We start from the raw sequence: 15,526 nt of genomic DNA, 5'->3' as shown, positions 1-15,526 counted from the left end.
CAGACACAATGGGGCCCTAATCCTGACTGGGACCTCTATGTGCCACTATAATACCCATAATAATAATAATAATTAATAATAAAAGCCCTTTGATTAAATGCAAAATGATAACAATCTCTGTTTCAATGTAATAAAGTGCAATATATTGGGTTCCATTCTCCATAACACCTATGCGAGTGTAGGGCGATTCCATTGAACTCAGTATGGTTACTTTGAATCTTCACCAGTGTAACTGACAGCAGAATTTGGCCCAGAATTTTTCCTCATCTTATTTTGCATCCTCTGGGAAGACTGGAGACAGCCACCCAGTTTTTAAATAAAACCCAACACAGTTATTTTTTCTTCACAGGTAGCCTCCTCACTTCCGGTGTTGATGTCATTAGGAAACAAGGACACTTCTATACAGCAAGATTTCTGTAATCACAGAAACTCGAGGCTTACAAAAGAGGAGAAAGGTAGCAAAACTATGGTAATCAGAACACATTAAAGCAGTGGCCTTTCTAATCCATTATTTCATCTGGGACTGTGGTCAGTACCAGCTGCTTCACAGGAAGGTGCAAGAAACTCTGCAGCAGGCAGTAATTGGATAACTTTGCGTTAGGGAAAATATTCCAACTAACCCTTTGAAATGAAAGATTGTCTATGACAGTGGCTCATTCAACTGTCTTGTAATTTTTGTTTCCTTAAAAACCTTTCCACTCCACATCTATTGCTAAATTTTAGAGGTGAAGACATTTGGAATGACTTGCTGAACAAAGTGCCATTTCAATCTGGGATTTAAGACCCCCATATGTCCATGTTTACCAGGGTTTGTTTTTTGTTTGAGTGTCTAGACTGAGAATAAAAAGTTTGCATATGTATTTTATGCCTTAATTGCCTTGAGAAATTAAGTCATGTTAGTAGTGATAGAAAGTCAATTTTCCTTTAATTAATTGTGCCTTATTAGTCCCATGATGTCCTGCTGATTGAATTAAACTTTACATCACAGGAAGAGTTATTATTTTTCACATTATATGCATTCCCACACCCCTCCTTCTCCTGGGAAGCCTGAGGATTTAAGTCCTGTACTTTCACCAGAGATCTTGTTAGAGAGAAATGTAATTATTTTTTGGCACATAAGTTGGACTTTTTGGGACACTCGATTACAATATATATTAAACACAAATGTTTTACTACTGATAATTTACATTTCAATTAGAAACTGCATGACTGTGCTTATTTAAAAAAAAAGCTGATTGTTAGGATATAGATATTCTGGCCTGTCTGCAAAGGCCTGTACTTTAAGTATTTAAGGGTATTCTTATCACTTGGCTAGTTCTAGAGGTATAAAAGAAAGAATCAAAATCACTGTCTGCTGGTGTAAGGGTCTTCTCTTACTGTGACAGTCTGAGGCCCTGTTTTTAGGCTCAGGCCTTTGGCTAAGCAGCAGAGGCAGCCATAAGCTAGAAAGCGACCTGTCACCTCCTCACATTCCAAACTAGTCACATTGAAATAAGGTGCTATTGGGCTGTCAGGCACTATCAGGACAGGATTGTATTCCTATCACCTCCAGAGAAAGGGAAGTGCCAAGAAAATGTAAAAGGAAACTTAGTTTGATAGCATCCTGTCTGGCAAGAACTCACTTATCAATAGCTGGGATGTGAAATCCTCACTTCTGTATTGTTTTGTCATTATAGTTCCCACTTTGCTATTGTTTGTCTGTATAATATCTGTCTGATTCTGTGATTGTTTCTGTCTGATGTATAATTAATTTTTCTGGGTGTAATCTAATTAAGGTGGTGGGATATAATTGGTTAGCTAATCATGTTACAATATGTTAGGATTGGTTAGTTAAATTTCAGTAGAATGATTGGTTAAGGTATAGCTAAGAATATTACTATATAAATTAGGGGCAAACAGGAAGTAAGTTGGGATTCGAAAATAAGGAAAAAGGAACTTGTATTTAAGCTTGCTGGAAGTTCGCCCCAATAAACATTGAATTGTTTGCACCTTCGGACTTTGGGTATTGTTGCTCTCTGTTCATGCGAGAAGGACCAGGGAAGTGGGAGAGTGAAGGAATAAGCTCTCTAACACTGATTACACTCACAAAAAAAGCTAGTCAAGTCAAGTTAAAGGTTGACACTAATGCACAAAAGTCAGGAAATGTGTTACCAGTTTCTTGTACTAAGCTGCTGATCCAAACCCTAGCTTGATCCGATGGAGGACCTGATTTTTAAAAGTTCACCTAGGTGCATCTGCCAAACACCCTAGGTCTGATTGCCCTGTACCTTGTGGAGTCTTTGAAACCTGTGCAAAGTGGGTGTAAAATGCTACCAGATCAGAATGTCAGCTTTTTAGATCAAATTTGTGCTCTTGTTAGAGACTACTCAAGGCCCAGGGCAATGGATGACTATGGGTACATGTACCCCACACAAGCCTAATATGGAGATAGCTTTTTAAGTCATCTAAAGAGAAGAAGTGTGTGTGTGGAGGGGGAGGAATGAGATGTGTCTGAGTCATTGTTGCTCCACAGATGCAAAATTAGCATTCATGCCCAGAGTTTCTGGGCATGCTCAATAGGTTCCCTGTAGCTGGACTAGTAGACTCTATTGAGCAAAAGCAGACAGGGCAGCTGCTTTACAAAAGGACATGTGACCAGCATGGGCTGGGAGAAGTTCAGCTATCAGAGCAGAAAGCAGTCTGTTTTCCCTTAACTTTGAAGCATTCTGCAGCAGATTGATAATACTGTTAACTTTCCCACAGGGAAACCTTGTTAGTTATAGAAGGGGAAAATTGGGAGGAAAATTAACTTTTTTCATTTTAATTGAATACCTTGAATGTTGTTCGATTTTCACCATTTTTATCACTACGGTTCACCAACTATTTTCTTATTTAAATGTGAGATGGGGAAAGAGTCCTTTATGTTTTGCTATTCTCAGTTCATTATTTTTGTGCTGTCAAGGATATTCATTTACACGTTTTAATCAATACTGATTATAGAATGAGTCAGTTAATTAGTTAGCTGATTAGCTAATTGCGTGATTCCGCAGTCCAGCAAAGGAGGAAGAAGAGTCTGCATGGGTTCCAACTGGAAATTTCTGTAAGCCAGAGTAGGGAAGCTCCTGCCACCCTGCTTTTGACCCAGCAGACTGTGTCGAGCTGATTAATAAGGACTCTGAGACTCAGGTGAACTCAACCTGAGCTTTTGGAACCCTGAGTTACTTCTCCCTGTATTTCTGCAGGGACTGACCTGTTTCAATTTATTTTGTTATATATTTCTGTATAACTGTGAAGATAATGTATGTGGATCATAAAATAGCTTTGTTTTGTAGTAGAAATGAAGCTGGTTTTTTTTCTTCGCTATAAAATGTTATATAGTTGGTACTTAAGAATTAAGTGCATTTTTCAGACTTGATTGTGGGCAGGGTGACCCTCTGCAATCCTTGCTCAGAATCCTCCGTGTCTGAATTCTGGGTCTCCATGTGCTTTTCTAGCAGAGTTGTGTTGAAGCATTAGAAGAGGAGTGGTAAAGTTAACTCTGGACCACCCAAAGATTACTCACACAGTCATATACATGCAAATTGTCACAGGCCCTGCACAGGTTTCCCCTTCAGAGATTGTTTTAGGTTCTCAGAAAGGGCAGCCCATCATAAACACGTAGGCATGCACAACATCTATAAAAAATTAGATATTTCTCAGTTTTCCACACAAACTACCTGATTTGTTCATGCACATTGGGCATTTGGGGGCTGGTTCTGCTCCCACTGAAATGAATAGGCTGTTTGTGGGCCCAGCTGAAGGGTACAGAAAAGAGTGCCCACACTTTTTAGCTGTATGTGGGACCAAACACCCTGCATTCTAAATGGAATAGTAAAAGGGAAATAGTAGCTAATCAAAACACAACCAGAACTCAGACTCCCCTGATGTTTCCCAATTATTCGTTAGAAATGTTTGGAAACCACAAGTGTTAGATCTACAGGAGGTGGTTTATTGGCCACAGAAACTGAGAATAAAGGGATATTAAATGGGGAGGCTGAGAAAAGATTTATTAGCTAAGGAAAATCAGTATGAGTAAACAGTATGTGGTAATGAGCTAGAAGGAAGGAGGAGAAGTTTACAGAATTTCCCTGAGAGGGGGCTCTGTTTTCCAATGTGAGGAGAAGAAAAAAACATGTTGAGCAGATTGTAGCAGAGAGAGTGTGAGCAATATTAAGTGATACAATGTATTATTGTGAATAATTAGCTACATTTAAAACTTTCTCCATTAACAGTTCTTCAACTAAACGGTGACTTGGAGTTGGGAGCAACAGGCCCCCAACTGCAAGAGTGTTGTGTTGTGTGCATGTTCTCGATGATTTTTATTGCAGCCTCAGCAAAGACACAGGATCCGATTTTCAAAAGAACTGGCCTCATTCTGTTCCCATTGAAATCAGTGGAAGATTTACTATTGACTTCAGTGGAAGCAGAGTTAGGCTAAAGTGGGGTGAGTTTAATCCCACTCAGTGTCCAGACTGTTAAAGATATGTTGTATGAGACTAAGAGGGCAACCCCCCAAATATCTACCAAACCCTGCACTCTCTATCCTATATATCATGTAATGGTCAATCAACACAGGACAGTGCTTCATTACAATCACATTATTTTGCAAACAATAAGGTCATGTCCAAAATCTTAGATTTTGTAAACTTTTGGGGGGCAGTGCCCTTCTGAAAAACACCTGGTACACCTCTAAGGGCTCATACATACAACTCTGTACCAACATCGTTTATAATAGGTGGTTTTGCAACAATGAGTTTGTTATTAGTTGTCATTAGTTTGGATAAAGAAAAGGAGTACTTGTGGCACCTTAGAGATTAACCAATTTATTTGAGCATAAGCTTTCGTGAGCTACAGCTCACTTCATCGGAAAGTGAGCTGTAGCTCACGAAAGCTTATGCTCAAATAAATTGGTTAGTCTCTAAGGTGCCACAAGTACTCCTTTTCTTTTTGCGAATACAGACTAACACGGCTGTTACTCTGAAACCTGTCAGTTTGGATAAGTATCAAAATGTTGTATATCTATGTGAGCTCTGCTGTGTACCCCAATAACTGTGTACCCCAATAGGCCCTGGCTTTTCCTTGCTGTTGTTCCCTTCTGAGGGAAGATCTGGTGGCTTCCTTTCCCCCCAATACCTTTGGGGTCAAATTGCAGTATGTTCCTTTTATGGGGCATCTCACCCTCCTCAGTCCTCTCCCAGTGTTTTCCCCTTCTCTTACTCATTTCCCTGAACTTCCATCTGGTTTGGACTCCTCTTCCCTGTTAATCTATCATACCCTCCCCTGATCTTTGTAATAAAAACATGCTCCATTCAACCGTATTCATGGCGATGCGCAACTAGCTAATAGCATGGCTTAGCTCACATAATTCTCAGAAAAAATGCTTGATCACACTATTTATCACCCACAAAGTCTGTCCTGTCCATGGTGCTATAACAGTAGTAGCAACTAACTCTGAAACTCCCTTTTCATGTATCAGAGTAACAGCCTTGTTAGTCTGTATTCACAAAAAGAAAAGGAGTACTTGTAGCACCTTAGAGACTAATCAATTTATTTGAGCATAAGCTTTCGTGAGCTACAGCTCACTTCATCGGATGCATACTGTGGAAAATACAGAAGATGTTTTTATACACACAGACCATGAAAAAATGGGTGTTTATCACTACAAAAGGTTTTCTCTCCCCCCACCCCACTCTCCAGCTGGTAATAGCTTATCTAAAGTGATCACTCTCCTTACAATGTGTATGATAATCAAGGTGGGCCATTTCCAGCACAAATCCAGGGTTTAACAAGAACGTCTGAGGAACAGTGGGCGGGGGGGGGGGGGGGGGGGGAGAGAAGGAATAAACAAGGGGAAATAGGTTACTTTTTATAATGAATCAACCATTCCCAGTCTCTATTCAAGCCTAAGTTAATTGTATCCAATTTGCAAATTAATTCTAATTCAGCAGTCTCTTGTTGGAGTCTGTTTTCGACGTTTTTTTGTTGAAGGATAGTCACTTTGAGATCTGAAATCGAGTGACCAGAGAGATTGGAGTGTTCTCTGACTGGTTAATGAATGTTATAATTCTTGACATCTGATTTGTGTCCATTTATTCTTTTGCACAGAGACTGTCCAGTTTGACCAATGTACATGGCAGAGGGGCATTGCTGGCACATGATGGCATATATCACATTGGTAGATGTGCAGGTGAACGAGCCTCTTGACAGTGTGGCTGATGTTATTAGGCCCTGTGATGGTGTTCCCTGAAAAGATATGTGGGCACAGTTGGCAACGGGCTTTGTTGCAAGGATAGGTTCCTGGGTTAGTGGTTCTGTTGTGTGGTATGTGGTTTCTGGTGAGTATTCGCTTCAGGTTGGAGGGCTGTCTGTAGGCAAGGACTGGCCTGTCTCCCAAGATTTGTGAGAGTGTTGGGTCATCCTTCAGGATAGGTTGTAGATCCTTGATAATGCATTGGAGGGGTTTTAGTTGGGGGCTGTAGGTGATGGCTAGTGGCGTTCTGTTATTTTCTTTGTTAGGCCTGTGCTGTAGTAGGTGACTTCTGGGAACTCTTCTGGCTCTAGCAATCTGTTTCTTCACTTCAGCAGGTGGGTATTGTAGTTGTAAGAACACTTGATAGAGATCTTGTAGGTGTTTGTCTCTGTCTGAGGGATTGGAGCAAATGCGGTTGTATCGTACAGCTTGGCTGTAGACAATGGATCGTGTGGTAAGGGTGAAAGGTGGAGGCATGTAGGTAGGAATAGTGGTCAGTAGGTTTCCAGTGTAGGGTGGTGTTTATTTGACCATCGTTTATTAGCACTGTAGTGTCCAGGAAGTGGATCTCTTGTGTGGACTGGACCAGGCTGAGGTTGATGGTGGGATGGAAATTGTTGAAATCATGGTGGAATTCCTCAAGGGCTTCTTTCATGTAGTCTTTCCAATACTGGGAGTTCATGATTCAGTGGTTGAAAATATTGAATTGGTTTGATTAAATCAGTTCTTGTTTTTACACTTGTATATTCTGCTTTTTAAATAATTAGGGATTTCTTTCCTGGAATATTCTTTTCTTGATCAAATGCAAAAGCGAACAATTGTCCCAAAGAATACTTAATCCCACTGACATGAGACAGAGGTGTAGTAACACAAACCTTTTCCTGGTCTATCAGTACTGGCTTCAAGCTATGCACCCCGAGCTGTTGAGTGTCTCAGTAACTTCCTTTACCTTGGGTAGCTAGGTGCAGCTGCTGCCCTGCATCGTTGCCACCTGTGTTAGACATAATTTTCAGGGTTCTTGTTGGGTTTCTCCACCTTTCATAATGCCCAAGGTGATATTTCAGACCAGCCTTCATCATTGATGGCATAGCTCCAACGAGCAATCTTCTACTTCAGATGTTACACCCCTCCACCACAATAAGGTACAGGTCAGACTTGGAATGGCGGGGGATCGGCCGCGATCATGAGGCATATTATAACCAAGTGGCGGATGATGTTCAATTTGGCTTAGCCCGGGGAGACTTAAAGCTGGTACTCCGCACAATCCACAACCTCAATGGTCAAGAGGTAGTCATTACAAACAGCATCCTGAACTACAGCCGGGCCATCCACATAAATCGGATGATGACATCCTCTCACATTGGGTGGAAAATTATCACAGTACCCTGCACCAACCTCCAGCTGCTGCTTGTTCAGAGCTGGACAATTTGGCAGCCACTGTGGTTGCGGACCCTGACACTTGTACCTATGCACCAACATTGGATGAAATGAAGGGTGACATTTGCAAACTGAAAAACGGACATGCAGCTGGCACTGATGGCATCCACCGAGAGCTGCTACAATGTGCTATTGACCCTGGAGCGGAATCACTTCTGGCCATCTTTCATCTTGTATGGAGAACTGGAACCTTGCCAACCTCCCGGAAGGACAGTTTTGTGATTTCACTTTATAAGGGCAAGAGACTGTGTGGTGAATGTAGCAGCCACAGGCCGATCACCTTGTTGTCTGTGCCCTGGAAGGTGTTTGCACATGTTCGGCTGGCGCATTTGGAGCACCTGCTACATTGAAAGCATCGTCCTCAACAGTCAGGCTTTACGAGGAACAGGTCCATTTTGGCCATCCACTTGTTGTCGGAGATACATCATGAGTTCAAGAAGCCTCTGTATGTAGCATATATAGATTTTTAAGGCTGTGTTTGATTCAGTTGATCAGGTCACACTATGGGTGGCCTTAAAGGGCACTTGGACTTGACTAGTGAATGGCATAATGGAACGACTGGCTGTATACGTCTAGGGAATCAGATGTGGGCACCTTTTAAATCAGTATCTGGTGTCAGACAGGGCTACACTCTTTTGTCGGGCAATCGATTTCATAATGTATCATTCCGTCAGGTCCATAGGCATTAAGATCAGTGATCTCTTTCTCTCTCAGACCTTGACTGTGCTGATGACATTGTTCTTCTAGTACAGAACCCCAACAGATTTTGGGAGGCACTCCAGCACATGGAGGAGTTGTCCATGGTTGGTCTCCAAGTTTTACGGTCAAAAACAAAGCTGCAAAATCTAGGACCAATCTAGTCCATCTGCGACTCCAATCTCTTTGAATAATGAAACTGTCGAAGGAGTCTCCAGCTTTTGCTATTTGGGTTCTATGCTCACCAGTTCTTCCAACTCTCACACGGAGGTTCTCCATTGGATTGGCATCGCAGCGTCTGCCATGGGTCATATACAATGAGTATGCAATCAACATAGGGGAAGGGATAGCTCAGTGGTTTGAGTATTGGCCTGCTAAACTCAGGGTTGTGAGTTCAATCCTTGAGGGGGTCATTTAGGGCTCTGGGCAAAAATTGGGGATTGGTCCTGCTTTGAGCAGGGGGTTGGACTAGATGACCTCCTGAGGTCCCTTCCAACCCTGATATTCTATGATTCTATGATCATATCAGCACGCCAACTTAAGTTCAGGATCTATTCAAGTTGTATCCTCTCCGTACTGTTGTATGGTTGTGAAACATGGACATTATGCAACTCAGCTGGAGGCTTTCCACACAAAATGCCAATGTTGTCTATTGGGCATAAAGTGGAATTACTTCATTTGTAATGCAGATGTTTATGGTCACTCTGGTCTACAGACTACTGGGGTCATTGTCCTCAGACAGCATCTTATGTTTTTCATATATGTCGCAAGAATGCCACAAGACGTTCCAGCAAATGCCATTGATGGTGGCTTGTAACATCTGGGATAAAATTCCACCAACTGAGGGGTGGAGGCGGCCTGGAGGCCATGGATTCATCAAGTCTGTTCCAATCTTGGACATTCGGGCCATCAAGCCTTTGCGGCTGCACCGGAGGAGACCAAATGGTGAATGATTGTTACAGGCGACTGTACAGCGTCGGAGAAAAATATATCTTTGTGAGGAGTAATCAGGATTAAAAATTCCTTTTTGGTAGGTAGTGTAGTCCTGCGAGGGAGCATAGGATTGGAACTCAGATCTGGGTTTTATCCAGACATCAGCCAAGTCATGTGTGGTGCTGGGGACTGAGTAACCGAGAGTCTAGCTGGGGCATTTGGAAGTCCTTGAGGTTATGCACAGCTGGTTGGAACCAGATACTGGAACCTGATAGAATAAACCAGATCTCTTGCAAGCACCTTAAGCTTGCAAGACCCTGATCCTCAAAGGATTTAGGCACATAACTCCCCTGGGAGTGAGATGCCTAAATACCTTTGAGGATCTGGGCCTGAGAGATCACTGAACACAGCATCCTGTAACCCCTTTGTACTGTGGTTTACCCTTCTGTAAAATGGAGATGATTTATTTCTTTTTAAGCACTTTATTTTAATGTTACTGTATAATTTATAATTCTAGGTACTCATCCTGTGCTGGCATAGCTTAAAACACAAACAATAACTGTCCCCGATGCATATAACCACCCCAATCCCCTCCCTTTTCAGTAGCTTGAGAAAAGATAAGGATAAAAAGTGCTGCATAAAAAGCTAAGTGATACTGTGTATTCCTTTTTTTCTTCTTTATTTAATAGACCTCTGATTTGTTTCTTTCACAGCTGTTTAAAACCTGTAGAGGTTTATGTTTCTCTTCACCCAAATTACCACAGTGAAAATACTCTGGTAAGCAGAGCCAAAAGCAGAAGAAAGTATGTTGAAAGGTTACATGCACAGAGAACTTATGAAAGGAAGAAAACGTTCTTCAAATCTGCCTGCCAAGGAATTTTCTTTTGTTAAAATTCAGTCTCATTTTGAGGGGGAAAAATCCTTTTTCCAGGATCAGAGTTTAGATTCCCTTGGGGAACTTCTAAAATTCCAACACTAAAATGGTGGCTCAGATTTCTCAAATGACATGTCTTTCTTTTTACCAGATTAGCATTTTTTCTCATTACTGAAAGGCTCACAAAGAATGCTTAAATAGGCTCTTCTAAATTTGCACATCCAATAGAAATATGGTTAGAATCTTACAGCATCTGGTGTGCCTGATGATTATTCATATGCTCCAGAAAGATGACTATCACATGTGTCCTTACTGTTGTTTTTTAAGGAGTCTTTTGCTATTACATATGGTTGAACTCTAACTGGAAATAAGGGATAAATTAGGAAAAAATATTGATTTCCCATCTGGGCAAAGTTAGTTTCTGAACTGGATGGGCACATACCATATCAGGCATGAGCACCTAATGAAACTGCAGGATTTTGGGTGGGGGGGGTAGCAATCTTGATGAACTTTAACCTTTTGCAAGGTCCCAGTCTTTTTTTGCTTTGCAAAGTGTAGACAATAACGATTAAAACCTTGGTCTGACCGAAGTTGTTGGCAAAACTCCCACTGACTTCACTGGGACCAGAATTTCACCCTAACGGTCCTAAGCTCTGTTAGTATCTGTTGGTAAATATTAATCCTCTTAGTCCTTTTCTGCTTCCAAATCATATTCTAATTGCCTCATTTTCTCCTTCATTTTACTAACCATGTTACTTAAAGCCATGCAGGTTACAACAGACCTTGTATAGCCATGCCTTTTAACTTTCTTTTTCCCTTTTTTACCTTTTCCCTCTGTCTCGTCTTCAAACAACTTACACACGTATTTACAAGGATCACTTTCATTAATTGCTTTTAATGCAAATAAAATGGTTCCTTGTTCAGTAACAGCTTATTATAAAATCGTCCAGGGTTTTCCACTTGTCGGCTGAGATTTTTCTTATTTAACCTATTTCAAATTTTTCTTCTTATTATTAATCTTACTTTATTCTTTCCCCCCAAGGTACCTTACTGCCAAAGTACCGCAGTGTGCTATGCACGTAGGCTTTAAAACAGTAAAGAAAAACACTCTGTTCCTAGACTTTTCCAGAAAACATAGTTTGCAACCCCAGGTAATCTGGATCCAAATGATGCTGTTATTGACAATCACGTTGGGGGTCACCAATTTTTTGTGTGTGTGAGTTAATGGCGACTCCAGATTGTTGAATAACAGGCTCAATTGGAATTATTTAATCAAAAATGATCAATCGGGGATTAGTAAATACTCTATAGATTACAGAAAAAATAAATACATTACCACCCTTTTCTTGTAAAATCAAGAGTTGGGTCTGTGTCTCTTCTTCACTGTAATTGGAAAGATGAATCAGGTTTCATTCTCCAACTAAATTCCAGCACCAGTGTCATTATATAGGGTTCTCAAACAAAGAGACCTTCTTTGCTAAAAGAAATATATGTTTTGATGTCATTTCTATACATTCTCAATTTACCTAATTTATGTGTGAAGGAATAATTTTCAGCTCAGAGGACTAACAATTCAAGATAATATCTTTCAGTGAATCTTTCTTCCCCTGTAATCATTCTTCCCTGTTGATTCCCTAATAGGAAACATCTGCTGTAGCAATTATCCCTTATCAGTTTCCCAGGTTTATATATGCTTATGTAAGCTGTGTGTGTGAAGGGGCTGCTTTCTCAGACTACCTTGAGGTTTAGACATAGAGATGCCATAGAATATTTGATACAGTCTAATGCACAGAATTTCTGAATAGGGTTATTTATTGTTCAAGGACCAGTGATCTGGGTCTTAGAATTCAACATACTCTTTGTTACTATCCTACAGATTTTAAAGAATAGATAATATATAAATTAATCAAATATACAAAAAGAAAATGACTAAAAAGATGAACAGTGAATAATTTACTATTACTAACAGATACAGCTTATCATTTCCAGAAACCTCCTTTTATTTTCTTATCTCATGCCTAAGCCTTGGTGGGAATCACAAAGTAGGTCTTCCATCTCAAGAAATTGCCCAAATGACTAGATTATGGGAAAATCTCCATGTATCTCCTGTTGACGCTGTTTAACTGTGTATAAATAAATACATATGCAGTGGAGTAGGGGGATTGGAACCTGAGTTTCCCACAGCCCAGATGAGTGACTTAACTATGGGGCTACCAGAGTCATTCTGACTCCATCTTCCTCTGGAAGTTTTCAGAGTTTTTTCCCATGGCCTATCTCTTCCTAGAAGGGCAGATAGCTAGAGCTCCTTGAATAATAACAGAAGTGATTTGTGGGACTTCACTCCATTGTTATCCACAGAGATATATCATTTGTTCATGATTATTTAGATGTGACTGGTTTATTTATGAACTTACTTGTGAATCCTGGAATCCCACAGTTTTTAGCACAAATGATCATTCACTCCATAGAGAGAAGTATTTTCTTGTTCTCCTAGAGGCAGAGATAGTAGCTGCAGGAACTGAAACAATTCAGGTGGGCAAAAACAATAAGTGTAACCTTGGCCCCATTCAAGTCAATAGATGTTTGCAATTGACTTCAGTTGGGCCAGGATTTCACCCAATCTGGCAAAATGGGAGAAGACTGATTTCCCTGCTGTAATGACTTGGAAAGTGTCACTATGCTATAATGACTGAAAAATCTATTTACTGGAAAGAAGAAACACCTAAAACGTTGGGTTAGCACTTGAGCATCTCACTTGACTGCTTTTAACTGCAATGCTTTTACTATGGCTGTTTATATATGTATGTACAGAGCCTAGCACTGTGAGGGTTTGATCTCCATTTGGACTGCTAGACATTACTACAATGCAGACAATTAATAATAATAATACTCAGCAGTAAAGGTCTGGAGGCTCAGACCACATATGTTTAATACAAAAGCTGCCACCCAAGGGATGAAGGGTGGCCTAGCATTACACACCACACTGAAAAAACTAGATATTTTGATCAACAACACAGACACTAAACCCTAAACAGATCCCTGATTTTTTTTTTTAAGGTCAGAGCACAGAAGAGAGGGTGCAAGGGTAAAATTCACCTCCGTGCAGAAGTTCAGCTCGAGGCCTATGTACCACTTAAGCCCTGTTTTTGAGGCCTTGTGCTGGCTGTCTGCATAGAGGTGAATTTCACTTTTTATATCTCATTCAAAACACCTCCTGTACAGTGGGTGAAATCCTGGCCCTATTGAAGTCAATGGCAGTTTTGACACTGACTTCAGCGGGGCCAAGATCTTACCCTGAATACTTCAATCAGACTTACTGAAGGGCTGTGTCAGTCCTTCCAGGACTGGAACCTGCAATTTCAGGGACTCCTGGTTATTCTTACCTGATACTTATAACACTATGTTTCATTCTTCAGAGGTGTATATTATAGGCTGTATGTTTTACCTGCTGCTATGTACACACATGTAGGAAACAGTCAGAAGGGTGGGAAAAGGCAATTTGATACAAATTCCAAAGATTTGAAAAAAAAATCACGTTTTAGTTTTTATAGAAACAAGACATTGGAAATAAGCATAAGATTTGAAAGTTCATTCTTCATGATTAATGCTTTTGAATATTTACATTTAGCTTTGCAAGAAATGAGAATCTTTGGTTTCCTGTTAGATGGCTGTTGCACGATAAAATATTTTGAAATTGGATGTTACAGGTCATGGGTTTGTATTTATATATCCATTTCATGCTTCAAAAAATCAGCTTCTTAAAATGTAATACTTGATTACAGAAAAATGCTGCCCAGAAAAATAAATAAATAAAATCCTGATAGATGTTGTTCAGCTGTCTGATAGGAAGGGGAGGAATGTGACAATCTGGGAGAGGTACGAAAAGTATCATCAAAATAGCAGCTGCTTTAATTAAGTCATTACACTTGGCCCTTTTTAAAAACAAATAGCTAGTTCTGTTTAAAAAAGAATGAGCCCCAGACAGGTGTTGTGTCTGTAATAGTCAGATGCACAGGAGGGGCTGTGCACCACGAGAGGTTTTGAAGTGTGTAAGTGGGGGGAATTCTTGGGGCTAACTTCATTTTCCCCTCACTTCCTGCCTGCCTCCCCACTCGAGCCAGCTAAACTGTTATGAGACGCCTTTCACCTTAGGGGCAATTCTTGCTTCCACAGAAAAGATTCCTTCTCTTCCTGCTCACCTAAGATATATCCCAGCAACCCCACCCACGACTGGCCTTCCCACCATGAATGCTGTTAGAGACCTGCTGAAAGGAATATTCTCCCCCTGCCATGAGACTCATGATTGCTGGGCTCTCCTCTCGACAGATTTCCCACATTATTTTCCCTCTGTAAGACATGGGACTTGCCTCAGTGTACCAGAGCTCTACCCTGCAACCACCCCATCTTCTCACAGCTAATGAAGAGAAATGGCTGCAGCCCGCTGTGGTCCAATCCCAGACTCCAATCAAGTAAACCAAAGGCTTCTCCAACCATAATAATTTCTAAGGCCTCATCTACACTAACAAGTTAGGTTGACTCAGCTACGTTGCTGGGGGTGCGAAAAATCCACAGCAGTGAGCGAAGTAGTTAAGCTGACCTAACCCCTGGCATAGACAGCACTAGGTCGATGGAAGAGTTCTTCCACCAACCCACCCACAGCCTTCTGGCAAAGCGGATTCCCAACACTGATAGGAGAACCCCACACTAAAATGCTACAGCAGTGCAGCTGCAGATGTGCCACTGTGATGTTTCAAGGACAGAGAAGCCCTAATATCCTCTTCAGCTCATAAAGCTCTTTTTGCCTGGTTTTCCACTGCGCTATGTGAAGAAGCAGCAAGTGTGGATGGCCACTTCTGGGCCAGTCTTTCCCTTCTGCGTAGAGAAGGAAACCAGGAAAAATGTAGCTTTGTGCAGCCCAAACTTTTCCCTTGGCCACTTGTTGAAGAAATAAGATGGTATAGGCGCTTCCCAGAGTCTGTCATATATTCTCGCTTGAGGAACTGTGGGAAGAGGTGGCTGCATTTAGTCTGATACGTTCCACCCCAAAAGACCTTTCGTAGATGATCCAAACCATTTTGCAGCAAAATCCTCGGTGGGAGCAGCACCACTCGAATTAATAATCTGGAGGAAGAATGAAAGAACAAAGACATCTCATCCTAGCCATCTGCTGCAAGAGAGAGACCTTTTTTCTATTACCTTCCTCTGTGCCTCATTGTATCCAGTGTTGTTGTAGGCGTGGCTGTCCCAGGATATTAGAGGACAAGGTGGGTGAGGTGATATCTTTTATCTGACCAACTTCTGTTGGTGAGAGAGACAAG

The sequence above is a fragment of the Eretmochelys imbricata genome, chromosome 5 (genome assembly GCF_965152235.1).
Source record: "Eretmochelys imbricata isolate rEreImb1 chromosome 5, rEreImb1.hap1, whole genome shotgun sequence".
NCBI classification, from domain to species: Eukaryota; Metazoa; Chordata; order Testudines; family Cheloniidae; genus Eretmochelys; species Eretmochelys imbricata.
Note: the sequence above shows the minus strand (reverse complement) of the source record.